This window comes from Euprymna scolopes, chromosome 9 (assembly GCF_053919585.1).
Source record: "Euprymna scolopes isolate OS-2025 chromosome 9, ASM5391958v1, whole genome shotgun sequence".
In the NCBI taxonomy this organism is placed as follows: Eukaryota; Metazoa; Mollusca; class Cephalopoda; order Sepiida; family Sepiolidae; genus Euprymna; species Euprymna scolopes.
In genome coordinates, this window is record NC_136490.1 from 41,702,218 (window position 1) to 41,718,129 (window position 15,912).

Consider the following 15,912-nt stretch of genomic DNA (forward strand, 5'->3'; position numbering starts at 1 on the left):
TTCACCCAGAGGAAGTCTCGAAATAAAGACGAAACGTTGATGAACACATAATACGGTTTGTTCTTTTTATCTCTCTCTCTCTCTCTCTCTCTCTCTCTCTCTCTCTCTATATATATATATATATATATATATATATATATATATATATATATATATATATATATATATATATATATAAGTGTTTACAAAGCAAGCGTTATCACTACATTGCTATATGGGTCAGAGACCTGGACAACATACAGAAGACATCTCAATTATTGGAAATGTTTCACCAAAGTTGTATTCGGAGAATACTTAATATTAATTGGAGGACTCTAACGCCTGACACTATGGTTCTTGAGCAATCAAATAGTAATAGTATTGAAATGAAAATTATTCAAAATCAGATATGCTGGACTGGACTCTTGGTTAGGATGGAGGACAAAAGACTTCGTAAACAACTGTTTTATGGCGAGATAAATGGAGGTAAAAGACCACAAGATTAATCAAGGAAAAGGTTTAAGGATTCTTTGAAAAACAACTTGAAGATACTAGAGATTGATGTACATAACTGGGAAACCTAAGCGAAAGATCGATGTGGAGAAAAGCCATCAGAGAAAGTTGTAAGATTTTTGAAGAGCAGCGTGTAGAGCTTGCTGCCTTAAAACATGTTTTAAGAAATCAGGAGGATAATATAATGTCAGAGAAATTACAACAGGAACTGAAGTGCACTGTATGTGGCAGACACTTTTTGTCAAAAGCTGGTTTTGTTAATCATATAAAATCACACAATCAAAGACAGGAACAACAGTCTTATGAGGAGGCTTTTACAGCACAGCTGGCAACGCTAAGTTGTCATATGTGTGGTCTAATCTGCAAATCTAAAAGTGGCCTGACACGGCATTCGAGGATTCACAATATTGCCCTGCGATCACCTTTACAAGAAGGAAAGTTTTTATACCACATTCGTGAACGTTCATGTAGGACTAAAAATGGACTAAAGAGTCATTTACGTGCACACGGACGCAATAACACTTAAGGAAGAGATGGCAAACTTCTGTCAAAAAGTAGCAATCATCATATATATATATATATATATATATATATATATAGATAGATAGATAGATAGATAGATAGATAGATAAAGATAGAGGGAGAGACAGACAGACAAAAAGAGAAAGAGAAAAAGAGGGATTGAAAGAGGAAGGGGGACTGCTACTTTTTTTTAATACCATAGATCACTGTGGGTTACTTACGTAACTCTCTTTACTATTGTTTGCGGTCTATTTAACCAATGAAGCATACAACAATAAATTTTAAAATGTCAGCATGCTTCCTTGCATAGTTAATCTAAAGACACATCAAAGTTCACACGTGATAAGCAATCTAATTAACCCCCTTTCCTTTCTTAAAACGCTACTCTATACAGCTTCTTTTTTTTCAAATTCATTATTCTACTAGCAGAACTCTCCGACGTTCGCACAGCAACAAATGCGTTGAATTAAACAAATACTAAATACATATATATTACTCCCACCTTTCCAAACACCTCTGTTATGTGTAGAGAGTTGTGAGGTAAGAATATGTACAACTTAACCATACATTCTTGTTAGAAACTTTTGAACGCCAATGAAATGTTATTACTGTAAATATTTCAATAATAAAACTTTTTCAATTTGGGTTTAGTTTAAGAAGGACAGCCACTGGAGTGAATGTGCTATTGTGGTGACTGAGATATTTCTAGTTAAAAGTAGGATAGACAATTTTAAGTATTTGAGACTAAGGACGGTCAACGACAACCATTATCCGCACACTTTTGAATGGCCTGTGCCTAATTGCACTGAGACTAAAGCTGCTTTCAGGACGTCCAGCAACCACTGTAAAAGAGTAATAAAAAATGCAAGAGAGATATATGCCCAGTCTGTTAAATCCATGGTAGCTGATCAGCGGCTTGGTTCCCACCAGTTTTGGCAAATAACAAATAGGATCCTGAACAGAAGTGTGCGTTCTATTCCAACCATTATCAATGGACCAGAGGTCATCTCGTCAGCATCAGACAAGGCCAAACTATTTGCAAATAACTTTGCAGCTAATTCTACCCTATGCGACGAAGGCCATCAACTCCCCATATTTCCTCCTATAACACAGAACACGCTAGGTAACATACAAATATCCGTGCATGAGGTCGCCAAGCTAATCAAGAACCTTGATTCCAGTAAAGCAACTGGCCCTGACGGCATCCCAATTATAGTGTTAAAAAAGCTTCAACCAGAACTTGCTCCCATACATACCAAACTGTTTAAGCGTTGCCTTAAGGAGAAGTGCTTTCCGACTCCCTGGAAGACCTCATCAGTTTGCCCTGTATTAAGAATTCAGGTGATAAGTCATCTCCCTCTCAGTACAGACCAATAAGTCTCCTGTGTGTTATGAGTAAGTTGCTGGAATTCATATTAAATAGAGAAATAGTCAACCACCTCAGCAGAAACAACCTTCTTAGTGACACACAATATGGTTTCCGCTCTGCAAGATCTACCGCAGATGTGCTGATGGTTATATCTCACAGGATTAGTGAATCTCTTGACAAAGGCTTCCTTTCTAGGGCAATTGCTCTTGACATATCAAGGCCTTCGATAAGGTATGGCATAAGGGTCTACTTCACAAGATTTCCAGCTATGGTATAACTGGAAATGTTTTCTCAATCATTAAATCATTTCTCTCCGATAGGCTCATAAGAGTAGTGGTCGATGAACAAAAATCAGAGGCCTGCAGTATTAATGCTGGAGTCCCTCAGGGGTCAATCCTGGGCCCAACTCTCTTCCTGATCTACATCAATGACCTCCCTAAACACATACTTAAATCATTCGTTGACATCTATGCTGATGACACGACCATCTACGGCAACACATCAAAGGCTGTAAATGACAAAGTTCTCTCTGATTCTCTCTCCTCTGATCTCGAGCGCGAGGTTCAGTGGGGGAAGACGTGGTTGGTTACCTTTAATGCATCTAAAACCAAACTCCTATCCTTACATCATCAACGCTCTGATCCCCATTTGGCATCAATTGGGATGGATGGCTCTCGTCTGGGAGAGGCCCCGTGTTTTGACAAGCTCCTGGTTTTGACCTTTACTCCTGATCTGAAATGGAACACGTACATCAAGTCTATTGCCAAGGTCGCTGGAAAGATGGTGGGATCATTCTAGCGCTCCAGAAGATATCTCACTACTGATGCAATTCTCTATCTATATAAAAGCCAAGTACGTCCAATGATGGAGTACTGCTGCCATATCTGGGCAGGAGCTGCTAAAAACAGCCTATCCTGCCTTGACAGAGTACAAAATAGACTTCGTGGCTTAGTGGGGATGCCCTTTTCTCTACCCTGCAACCTCTCTCCCACAGAAGAGACGTTGCGAGCCTATCCTTGTTTTATCGTTATTTCCATGGCAGGTACTCGTCTGAACTCCAATCTCTGGTCCCCCCGCGCCAATCTTTCACAAAAAACACCCGTCTAGCTGAATCCACTGTGAAAAATTTCCCCCACTCTTTATCTGTGCCTAAATCAAAATGTGGATTCCATGAACAAAGCTTCTTTCTTAGAACTGCACGCCTGTGGAACTCTGTTCCGTCTGCCTGCTTCCCACCTGACTACAACTTGGATGTGTTCAAGTCCAACGTTAACAAATTCCTAATGAACCGCCCCCTTAAGTAAACACTTTATCAAATCTCCACACTAACGTAATGTACTTGCAATAACCCTTATCCCTGAGTGGCTTCCGGGCCTTGATAAGTCGTGACCACTGTGTAAAAAAAAAATGTGTTCATAATATATTTTTATATTTTGTGCAAATAAATATTTCAAAGCTTAATAAGGTTTAATTTAACAATTACCAGAAATTTCTCAACCACCGATTGCCATAGCAAATAACACCCAACATGAGAGTTCATCATTTAAACTCCTCAACGTTAATTTCACAGGCAATATGAATTGAAATAGATACAGAGAAGACATTGTCAAGGCTGCTGCAAATCAAGTGGGTTCTCTCACGCTAGAAAACTATTCCCACCTGCCACTATCCTGGGTTTCTACAAGAGTACCATTCGCCCATATGCATGGAGTATTGCTGCCGAATATGGGCCAATGTACCAACCACTAATCTCTCCTTGTTAGACAGAGTCTAAACTAGTCTCCAATCTAATAGGCCACTCACTGTCAATAAAGCTCCAACTCCTGGGTACTCTGCACTTTAGTGCCCTTTTCCATGAGTCTCGCTCGGCAATGATGGAAACCGCTGGATTATAACGAGTGAGAAAAAGGAGACGCGAACTAGCGGAGGTTAAAAATTGGAAGTAAAAAAGAAAGAAAGAAAAAAGTTTAACAGAAAAAGAAAAGTGCCTTGACAGAGTTCAGAATAGACTTTGTAGCCTAGTGCGGGATGCCCTTTTAGCTTCCCTGCAACCTCTTTCTCATAGAAAATACGCTATGAGCCTGCCTGTTTTATCGCTATTTTCACACCAAGTGCTCGTCTGAACAGCTTTAATTGCCTCCCCCCTTCGCCAAACTTCCACGAAAAACACTCGTCTTCACGAGAAACACACGTTTGGCTGTAAACACTATCAATAATTTCCCCCACTCTTTATCTGTGCCTAAACCTAAACGTAGATTTCATGAACAAAACTTCTTTCTAAGAACTGCACACTATGGAACTCTCTTTCGTTTACCTCCTTTCCAGCTGACTACAATATGGCCGTCTTCAAGTTCAATGTAAACAAGTTCTTGATGAGCCGTTCTCTTTAAGTAATCTAATTTATCAAATTTACACTTCTAACGATTACTATGATATTGTCCTTTTGACCACTATACACTCTTTAACCATTATCCTCGAGTGGCCCCTGGGCCTTGATAAGTAATGATTCTGTTGTAAAAAAAGAGGCAGAATATCATTGCACTTGTTGTTGTTGTTGTTGTTGTTGTTGTTGTTGTTCTTCTTCTTCTTCTTCTTCTTCTTCTTCTTCTTCAAAAACAAAAAACAAAAACAAAAAAAAAAAAACAAAAAAAACGAAGAAAATGAATCATTCCAAGCTGGAATTTATTTGTAAATCTCCAGAAATAGTTCTCGCGTTTTGTTAGGAAAACCAACTGCTGGCCACGGAGAGGTGTAAAAGATGTCTTCGAGAAATCGACTGAAAAAACTTCGTAAGGGACATTTGCCAAGACTATTTCTTAGGAGTCACCAGCAAATACAAAAAGAAAAAAAAGAAAAGAAAAGTAACCCTGTTTAATTGAAAACATATTTAACGAAATATATTTATATACCCCCAAACAAAAATAATATGTAAATATTTTTTAACTTTTTCATTAATTAAATGAATACAATACCAAAATAACTTTCCTAAACAAACAAAACGAAAAATATATTTGTTTACTAATTCAAAGAAACAAAACTTTATCCCCCCCCCCCAAATAAAACAAAATAAAAAATTACAATAAAAAATCCCAGAAAAAAACAGTTGCAATATATATATATATATATATATATATATTGCAACTGTTTTTTTCTGGGATATATATATATATATATATATATATATATATATATATATATATATATATATATACATATATATATATATATACATATATATATATATATATATATATATATATATATATATATATATATATATATATACATATAAAACAGTAAAATTTATGAATTTTTTACGGTAGGTCTTTTGCTTTATTTTTCCTTGTTTTTTTTTTTTTCGTTTAAAAAAAAATGTCCGTTTGCTCGTTTGCTCGGTTTCCGTTGCCGAACGAGACTTACAGAATAACGTATATAGTAGCTAAATGGATAGGATATGGGTTACTGCTGATCCTATTTCATTCGAGAATAAGAATCTGTAAACTATTGGAATATGTTTCGCTATGGCAATGCACGCATACAATACGATAGCGCGCTGTTTGGACGAATTTGTTTGCGTTCGACTTCCTACAACCGTTCGGATTTTAGGACGAAATATTCAACAAATCATTCAGGTTTTTAATTGTTCAAGTAGAAATCCTACAATGTAACGTTATGTCGCACTGATAAACCATTTGTAACGTTAGATGAGGTATATTATCGTTGACAGAAAACGGCCGAACGAATATCTTCTTGGAACGTTGTAAGTAGACATCACAATGAACAGTGGCGTTGCTATGTAGTCGTAGTTATAGCAGGCGTAGCGATCTTGAAATTTTTTTACTCTCTGTGGTTAGATTAATAGAAACAATTAAATAGAACAGCAACTGGACCAAAGTATCGTAGGTTTGCAATAACAGATGCCACATACAAATTCAATACATCTAGGCTAATAGCCACTATCTTATGTATCTTTCCACCGCCATTTTAGACACATTTATCCCTGATCTTAAAATGCTACAATTCACCCTAAAAGCAACACCATCACAATCGCAACATCTTTAAAGAAAGAACTCCTCATTGCTCTCTAAATATTTAGTCCTACCACTACTCCCAATTGATTCTGTGCTTTCACAGCCTGTAACTGGGTATTAAATACATAGACCTAACATTCACAGTTTCCGTTTCATAAATAATGAAGGCTCCCTCGTCAAACTCCGTCCATTCTGATTGGCTGAGCTCTGATAATTCTCATATTCTGGAATCCAATTCTACACTTCATAAACGAACGGTTACTAAAATTAAAATCTGGCGTCACTAAGAGGCATATTAATTCGCACAGCCTGAAGTTCGTTCCACGCTTAGATCATTACTGCCTTGTGTGTGTTACACTTCACAATTCACTGGGCGTTTGCTATAAACATTAACAAATCTCAAAATCTCGCATATCCACAAATATTGAGAATATAAACAAAAAAAAAAAAACATGCGTCGCTAATGGTTCTTATTATAGTCCGTGCATGCCTATGTTTGTGTGCGAGTGTTTGTGTGCGTTTGTTAAAAAACAAATTTTATTGTTAAATGAATATATATAAACATTACAGATTGCAACTTTCCGTGAGATATATAAATACACGTGCGATAAACAAATCTACTTCTCTGTAAATGACACTGCTACCCCCAATTCTTTTCTTTTGGTTTATAGTATTTACGGGTGGTTATGCTGACAACGAATTTCAAGGTTAAATTTGGGGCAAATATTTTTAAACCCCCTCCTCCAAAAATGTGGTGTCTATTCCAAAAGCCGTTCTTACCATGGCGAGGTTGAGGGTGTCTATTCCGGAAGCCGTTCTTAACATGAAGAGGTGAGGGGTGTCTATTCCCAAAGCCGTTCTTAACATGAGGAGGTTGGGTGTTGGCCACCACCAATAACCGAGGTTTAATTTTTTACGAGGGTGGGGGCATGCTTCCAACAGGCAACGTCAGTTAACGGGTCCTGCTAGTATTTATATATATATTGACTTGTCATTTCATTAAAAAAATTGAATCGCTTAATCGTGAAAGCAAGCAGGCCCAGACGGTCCACAGTATTTTATAATTATATAGATGAAGAGTTCTTGCTGTGAATGTCTTACAAGGAGGAACCAGATTCGAGCACCTCCCATGGAGATAACGATCACTACACGGGTTGAAAATGTGGGTGTGCCAAGTTCGAATCCAGTTTGTTCATAGAAACATTTTCATCTTACCCAGGCTTGGCCTTGTGCCTAATCTCCTGAAGTATGGGTACATAAAAAGAGACTAACAATGTCACTTCTGTTAGAAAATGCTGTGGGAATAGATAGAGATATGCAATAAACCAACCTCTCTCAAAGTGAGGAAATAATGTCAGGCGAGATGCACATTTTAGGACTGAACTGTAGTTTACTTCATCCCGATAATGCAGTTCTGATGCTGAGAAGGTGATAGACGTATTTAAATGTTTCTTATGAAAGACAGGATAATGGTAAGTTAAAGAGGAAGAGATGGAAGGAGAAAAAGAAAGATGAGGGAATGTAAAGAAAAAGAGGAGGAGGGGAAGGAAGAGGAAATAGTATACATAAAAATAAGATGAGTTTGATAAAAAAAAAGTACGGAAGAAAAGAAAAGAAAGAGAGAAACGTATGTGCAGTAAAGACCGAATAAAAATAAAAAAAAAATTCATATGTTAACAAAAACAAAATTAATATTAATTAGAAGAAAAAAGTATGTAATAATATTATCATCATAAGCAGCAGCAGCTGTGGCAACAGCAACAAAAATAAGAACGAGAAGAAGAAGAAGAACAACAACAACCACAACAACAACATCAACGATCACAACAAACTCCTCCTATACACCACATATATATTTGTGAAAAGTTGACAGCTCTGGAGGGAGATGGGGGGGGGGTGAACGCACAAGTTGTCGCAGATTAGGAGACACGTGACCGGAAGAGCAGGTGAATAAGTAAGGCCTAGCAACATGGCCTCTCGTTAGTTGTCGTTAGGGAAGTCAATCACTCAATACAACTTTTACGACGAGGACACTACTACTTGACAGTGTCGGCTTCACGGTCAGACGAAATAGGTAAGTTTGAATCTATCTGTTCACATAGGGATTATGTATCGCGTTGTATAAAACCAGTCTTACTAATATAAACTAATTGACATAAACCATGACAAAATACCTATCTATCTATCTATCTATCTATCTATCTATCTATCTATCTATCTATCTATCTGGTTAATCTAAATATATTCTCTCCCCTTCTCCCTCTCTCCCTGTATATATATATATATATATATATATATATATATATATATATATATATATATATATATATATATGCATGTATATTGTGTATTTCCTCTCTTCAAAGTCGTTTGCCGTATACAACTGCAAATATAAAAATCAGTGATGTACATTTTTTTAAAGTCCGCCGTGTAAATTACTCTTTCTCTCTCTCCCTCTCCCCGCCTTATATATATATATATATATATATATAATTTAACAGTTGAAAGACCAGACAAGTGCAAAATTGATTTTGATAAACATTTCTATTTATTAAAACAAAATTTAATTTTAATTTTTTTTTTTTTTTTCAAATTACCGTTAAATTTTAAATGCTTAATGTCGAGTGATTCTCAAACAGTGGATTTCCTATATATATATATATACATATATATATATATATATATATATACATATATATATATATATATATATATATATATATATATATATTGTTTTGAAAATATAATTATCCACTGACACGTGTTTCGTCGTCTACGACTCATCAGAGTGGCTGAATACAGCCACTGACTCTGATGAGTCGTAGACGACGAAACACGTGTCAGTGGATAATTATATTTTTAAAATAATATATACATTCCGCTCCCCGTTTAGGGGGCACCAAATTGGTCAAAGGGAAAAGTATTCCCAACTCGCATTTAGGTAAAAATGCACTTTCGTATAAATAAATGAATTCGTTCAAAGAGTATCGCTAACCAAAACAAATAAAAACATCTCTCTCTCTCTCTCTCTCTCTCTCTATATATATATATATATATATATATTGTTTTTAAACTATAAGACGACGAAACATGTGTCAGTGGATAATTATATTAAAAAAAAAATATATACGCCCCTACCCATACGGGAGTACCAAATTAGTTAACGGGGAAATTATTACCTACACAAATTTAGGTAAAAATGCACTTATATATATATATATATATATATATATATATATATATATATATATGTATATGTAAAGAAACTCGATTCTTATTTTTGCGCATTTTAAAGTTGAAATAAAAGGTCGATCACCTAAGCTAGCATGCATAGATTATGGTGTTATAATCATTAGATCACTATGGCTGGATGTTACGAGATTTAAAAAATAAATGTTAAAATTTCAACAGTATTTCTCGCGGTTGAGATAGGCCGTGAGGTTTATTCCTTGCTAATGGAGTCAGTTATGTCTTTGAATCTCCCGGCCGGTAGTAAGCGTGTCGCACTGCACTGATGATTCACGAAAGGATGAAACACTAGTGTCTGTAGGTATTTAAAATATCATGCAATAATTATATCTATGTATGTAATGAGCACAAATGTAACCATATTCACTCATTAATTTGGCATAAAGTACTCATAATAAGTACTCATAATAAGTACTCATTCTAAGTAAGTAATTATAACGTTTTTCGTTTAAACGTGCTAAAAATGTCAAATATATTTTTTTACGTTATCAGTGTTTACTACATAACCTTGTTTCAAAGCTTTAAACTAACGTCTTGAAGAATAAGATTTCATTATTTGAATTGCGATTAATCTTATTCCATGTTTCCGTTACACCAAAAGAAAAAAGTCCCTTCTTAATTTCTATAACATTACATTTAAAGTATTAAATAATTGTAACTAATATGAGCAAAAAAATTCTTTAGTTTATCAAAATAAAAAAATGTTGAAAATGAAATTAAAATAAAACGAACCAGTACCAACAGTTCAACATTATTTAGTATTCGTTTTTCGGCATCTCTTGTTCTAAGAACTAGTTTTATTTCAACTATTAATGAGATAAAAATATTGAAAAGATATATACACGCACCGCAACTAACCATATATATATGTATGTGTGTGTGTGTGTGTGTGTGTATCAGTATGTGTGTATGTGTGTGTGTGTGTGTGTAATAAATGAGGGGTAATATGATTTCAGAATTTACTATGAACCACTAACCTGGGTACGATTGTTTCTGAGACTATAAAATTTTTATTGAAATAAAGTCTCTTCATCGGCATGGGGTTTGGACACAAAATAACAAATTGAAACATGCCATTTTTCTGAAGTAAAGATAATCAACCTTTATACAGCAGTTCATCAAGTTTACAAGTTATAGAAAAGTAAATAAAACTTACATAGAAAAATTTGTGCAAAAGCTACATCAAGTAAACGTATGAGATAAAGGTCGCATATATATATATATATATATATATATATATGTATATGTATATATGTATATATATATATATATATATATATATATATATATATATATATATATATATATATATATATATATATATATATATATATATATATATATATATATATATATATATATATATATATATATATATATATGTATGCATATACATACACGGCATAATCGCGTTGACACAGCGGTTCTCGTCAGATCACCGAAGTTAAGCAACGTTGAGCCTGGTTAGTACCAGATGGGTGACCATTTGGGAATTCTAAGGCGCTGTATGTGCTCTCTGCTTATCTCGGCATTTGTTTCAAGTCGTACTTACACTTCACTTGCCACTGGTATTAAACAATGTCGACTCAGGAGAGGTGTGGTTGGAGATTGCGCACCTCCTGCTACAAAAAAATTTCAAGTTGGTACCGCGCTGAAATAATAACGTTTTATTTTGAAAGCTATTCTTAAAATGAGAAGTGGAGGGTGCTTTGTAATTATTCTGTGTTTCCACATAATTTAATGATAATAAAAAATATCGTGAAACTTGAATTTAATCTGAAAACCATTTAAAAATAGTGCGGTACCAAAAATATAAAAGCGCCATATATATATATATATATATATATATATATATATATATATATATATATATATATATATATATATACTAGCAAAAGTACTCGTCGTTGACTGGGTTCAAAAACAGCCTACAGAAATGGACTCTGATTTATGAAAGTATGATAGGTTATGAAAAGGAAGGGTTGTAAAGAGATAGCTTATAATTTGGGGGTATCAAAACCAAAGCAAAATATGATGAAAGTAAAAATAAAATAGATAAACTCCATAATTTATTATACCATACCTGCTCACACTGAAACACTTATCACAATATTCTGTGGATCTATATTAAAAAGACTTGTTAAACTTTGTGACATATTTCCATTCTATGGAGGTCAGGTGCGAACGAACACCCCATAATTTTATTATACCATATTTCTTCAAACTGAAACATAATTATCAAAGTATGGTTAGGCAGATAGATATTAAATGTCTTTATTAAAATTTGTGCCTATTTCCATTCTATGGAGGCCAGGCGCGAACGCAGACACCACAATTTTATTATACAATCCCTATTTAAGTTAAAACATACTTATCAAAATATTATTATGTACATCTATATCAAAACCTCTTGTAAAGGTTTTTTTTAATTTTTTAATTTTTTATTCCCATACTTTGTGGACCAGGCGCGAACGCACACCCCACAATTTTAATGAACCAACATTCTGCCAGATCAAATATACCCATTCCTGTGTCTCAATACATCTTCTATCATTATATGTAATCAGTTTTTTAAAATAGTCAACCATATAGGAGTCTATTCGTGACCACACACACACACACACACACACACACACACACACACACACACAAACAGATATTCAGCTTTATATTTTATATATATATATATATATATATATAGAGAGAGAGAGAGAGAGAGAGAGAGAATAATTACATTGAGCTTCTTAAATAAGGATTGATATATAATAAGAAAATATATTTCTACAGAAATGTATATATATAAATATATATATATATATATATATATATATATAAATATATATATATAAATCTATATATATAAATATATATACATACATATATATATATATTGAGTTGAGCATATTGAGAAGTGAAAAACGAATTACCATTAGCATATAAGCGACGCTCTTTGTGTAAACAAATCGAGCGGAGGTATTTCGGACGATATCAAAACATCGTTAAACTCACTACTCGTTCAAGCAGCCGCCAATAGCGTAATGGTTAGAAGCCTTGACTGCCGTATAAACGGTCGGGTTTCAATCCTGGCTTGAGGTAGTTGCCTGTCTAGCCGCACTGATGAGCTGTGAAACAGCGAAACAGTACTGTATGTGGATGACTATAGTGCTCCTCACCTTGAGTTGAGCATATTGAGAAGTGAAAAACGAATTACCATTAGCATATAAGCGACGCTCTTTGTGTAAACAAATCGAGCGGAGGTATTTCGGACGATATCAAAACATCGTTAAACTCACTACTCGTTCAAGCAGCCGCCAATAGCGTAATGGTTAGAAGCCTTGACTGCCGTATAAACGGTCGGGTTTCAATCCTGGCTTGAGGTAGTTGCCTGTCTAGCCGCACTGATGAGCTGTGAAACAGCGAAACAGTACTGTATGTGGATGACTATATATATATATATATATATATATATATATATATATATATATATATATATATATATATATACGTGTGTGTGTGTATAAACACTATATTTCAACAATGGATAATGAAATATATTATAATATGCAAGTAAACATATTAGATAAACAAAGGTCATATATATATATATATATATATATATATATATATATATATATATATATATATATATATATACCCATGAGCAAAAATTAAAAAAAATGTGCCAAGAGTGAAAGAAATCGATATTTCAATATTTTTCCATGGGTTTTGTTAATTTTTCTGGAAATTTCTATTTTGCAGATCATTATTATTATAGCATGTAATAATAAGTGGAAAAATTAATCCTAAAAATGGTAAGACCGCATCCTGGTAAGGATATGAAAAAAATAAATATCAGAATTATGGCAATACAAAATGATTTACAAGCAGATTTTTTATATTTTAAGAAAATAAAATGTGAAAACATCTTATTTCTGTAGTGAAGCGAATTGGACAAAGTTTCGAAGTCAAACGTTTGGTAAAAGGGAAATCTGGATCTGGTCGCCCTAGAGCATTCACTTTAAAGGACGATCACAGGTTTAAATTAACTGTTTTGAAGGATCGAAAGAAAACTTATATTGACCATAGCAAAAAAAAAAAAAATTCAAAACAAGGGCTGAAAATTCTCTTTCTAGATATACAATATCTAGATGAATGAAAGAAATGGGATTTTCTTCTAAAAGTTTTTAAAGAAGCCATTTTTTAAATCTAACAATAACATAAATGATAGAGATTTTTCTCGTGTGATGGCAAGAAAGATACAGACTGGTTCAGGAATGTTTTCTGGTTAAATGAATAAAGACTTTGTCTTGTTAGTGATGCTCCTGATGTTCCCGAACGGTACAATCGAAGAACTGAAGAAAGATTTTCGCCAATTTGCATAAAAAAATAGTTAAACACGGGAATTGAGGGATAATGGTATGGGAACTTTTATTGCAGCAGGAGTTGGGGAAGTTATTAGATGTGAAAAGTCAATCAATGCAAAGGAATACATTCGAATATTAGAAACAGGACTGTTAACAAGTATTCAGAAGATGAGAATATCCCAGAACATTATTTTTCAATATGATAATGCCCCTGCACACACTGCTAAAGTCACAAAGATTCTTTTCTGATAATTCAATTAATGTGATATTTTGGCCAGATCAAAGCCCTGATTTAAACTCAATCGCAAATATTTGGTCCATAACATCTCGTGCATTGTCTGGAAGAACTTTGTCGAACAATGACAAAATGTGGGAAGCTGTGCAAAGCGAATGAAATAACATCTCCTCTTTGGTTGAGAACATGTCTAAAAGGATTGATCTTTTAAAGAAATCAAAGTGAATGCAATTCCATACTGAGTATTTATTAAAGTAAATGTCTTGTTTAAGTTTCCTTGTTCAATTGTCCTTTGTTCAATATGACTTTTAGTGCAATAAAATGTATAAAATAAGAAACGTTGCGAGCCGGTCTCTGTGTTATCGTTATTTTCATGGAAAGTTCTCGTCTGAGCGCCAATTCTTGGTCCACTCTGGCCTGACTTTCACGAAAAACACTCGTCTACCTGAAACTACTACCCATAATTTCCCTCCACTCTTTAAATGTAGATTCCATGAAAAAAGTTTCTTTCTTAGAACTGCTTTCCAACTGACTACAATATGGTCGTCTTAAAGTCAACGTTAACAAGTTCTTGATGAGCCATCCTCTTAAGTAATCTAATTAACCCAGTTCTCACTATTAACGATTACTAAGATATTTTCCCATTGACTACTGTAAAATCTTACCCTCCAGGGGCTTTCGTGCCTTGGTAAGTGGTGACTACTTTGTAAAAACAAATACGCATGGTTGAGTATACAAAGAAGTTCGTTCCAATAATTTTTAAATATAAATAACATAATATATATATATATATATATATTTATATATATATATATATATATATATATATATATATATATATATATATATATATATATGGTGGCAGTATAGCTTAGATTCCTAGAAGTACATCCACTAAAACAGCATGTGTTTACCAGGACTTTTCGAGGGAAATTCTTCGCCTGAAGACGTAATCTCTCCAATAACGGTTGATTACAGAAACATGTATGTGCATATGTAGCCATCAATGTTTGTATAAAGAAATGAAATATATATATATATATATATATATATATATATATATATATATATATATATATATATATACAGGGTGTCCGTAAAGTTACTATACAGTCTTATTGTTTTGTTTTATTATATTTGTATTAATAGTTAATATTTATTTTTTTACAGGTTTATTTAATCAAGCATGCTACGCAGGCCTGTATAGTAACTTTACGGACACCCTGTATATATATATATATATATATATATATATATATATATATATATATATATATATATATATACATATTTCGTTAAAGATACCACATTTAATAATGATATCTATTTAATAATATAAATAATATAATTTTCAAATTTTCATTTTCGGAAAGTTTTTCTTTTATTGATCACAACATTTCGCACAATTGTTTGCATATAATAAAAAAACTGTTCATCAAATTATAATTTGCACAGCAATCGGGTTCATCAGCGTGTAAAAAACAAAAAAAATATTACAAAACGTTTCACAGCCACAAGATTTCCAAGTAATACAGTAAGTATTCATTTTATTTTAATTTTGGTTTTATCAACAACAACACACACACACACACACACACACACACACACACACACACACATATATATATATATATATATATATATATATGT

At 33.6% G+C, this 15,912-nt stretch overlaps 1 protein-coding gene and 1 pseudogene across 1 annotated transcript in view; both read left to right on the top strand.

The window, feature by feature from the left end:
* The first annotated feature begins 8,286 nt into the window (after window positions 1-8,286).
* The window catches only part of LOC145284527 (serine/threonine-protein kinase DCLK1-like), a 246,236-nt gene continuing 238,610 nt past the window's right edge, over window positions 8,287-15,912 (top strand). The window contains exon 1 of the mRNA XM_080133419.1: window positions 8,287-8,488. The gene's annotated coding sequence lies outside the window, so the exon portion shown is untranslated. The remainder of the gene's footprint in view (window positions 8,489-15,912) is intronic.
* On the top strand, window positions 11,058-11,175 carry LOC145285081 (5S ribosomal RNA; annotated as a pseudogene).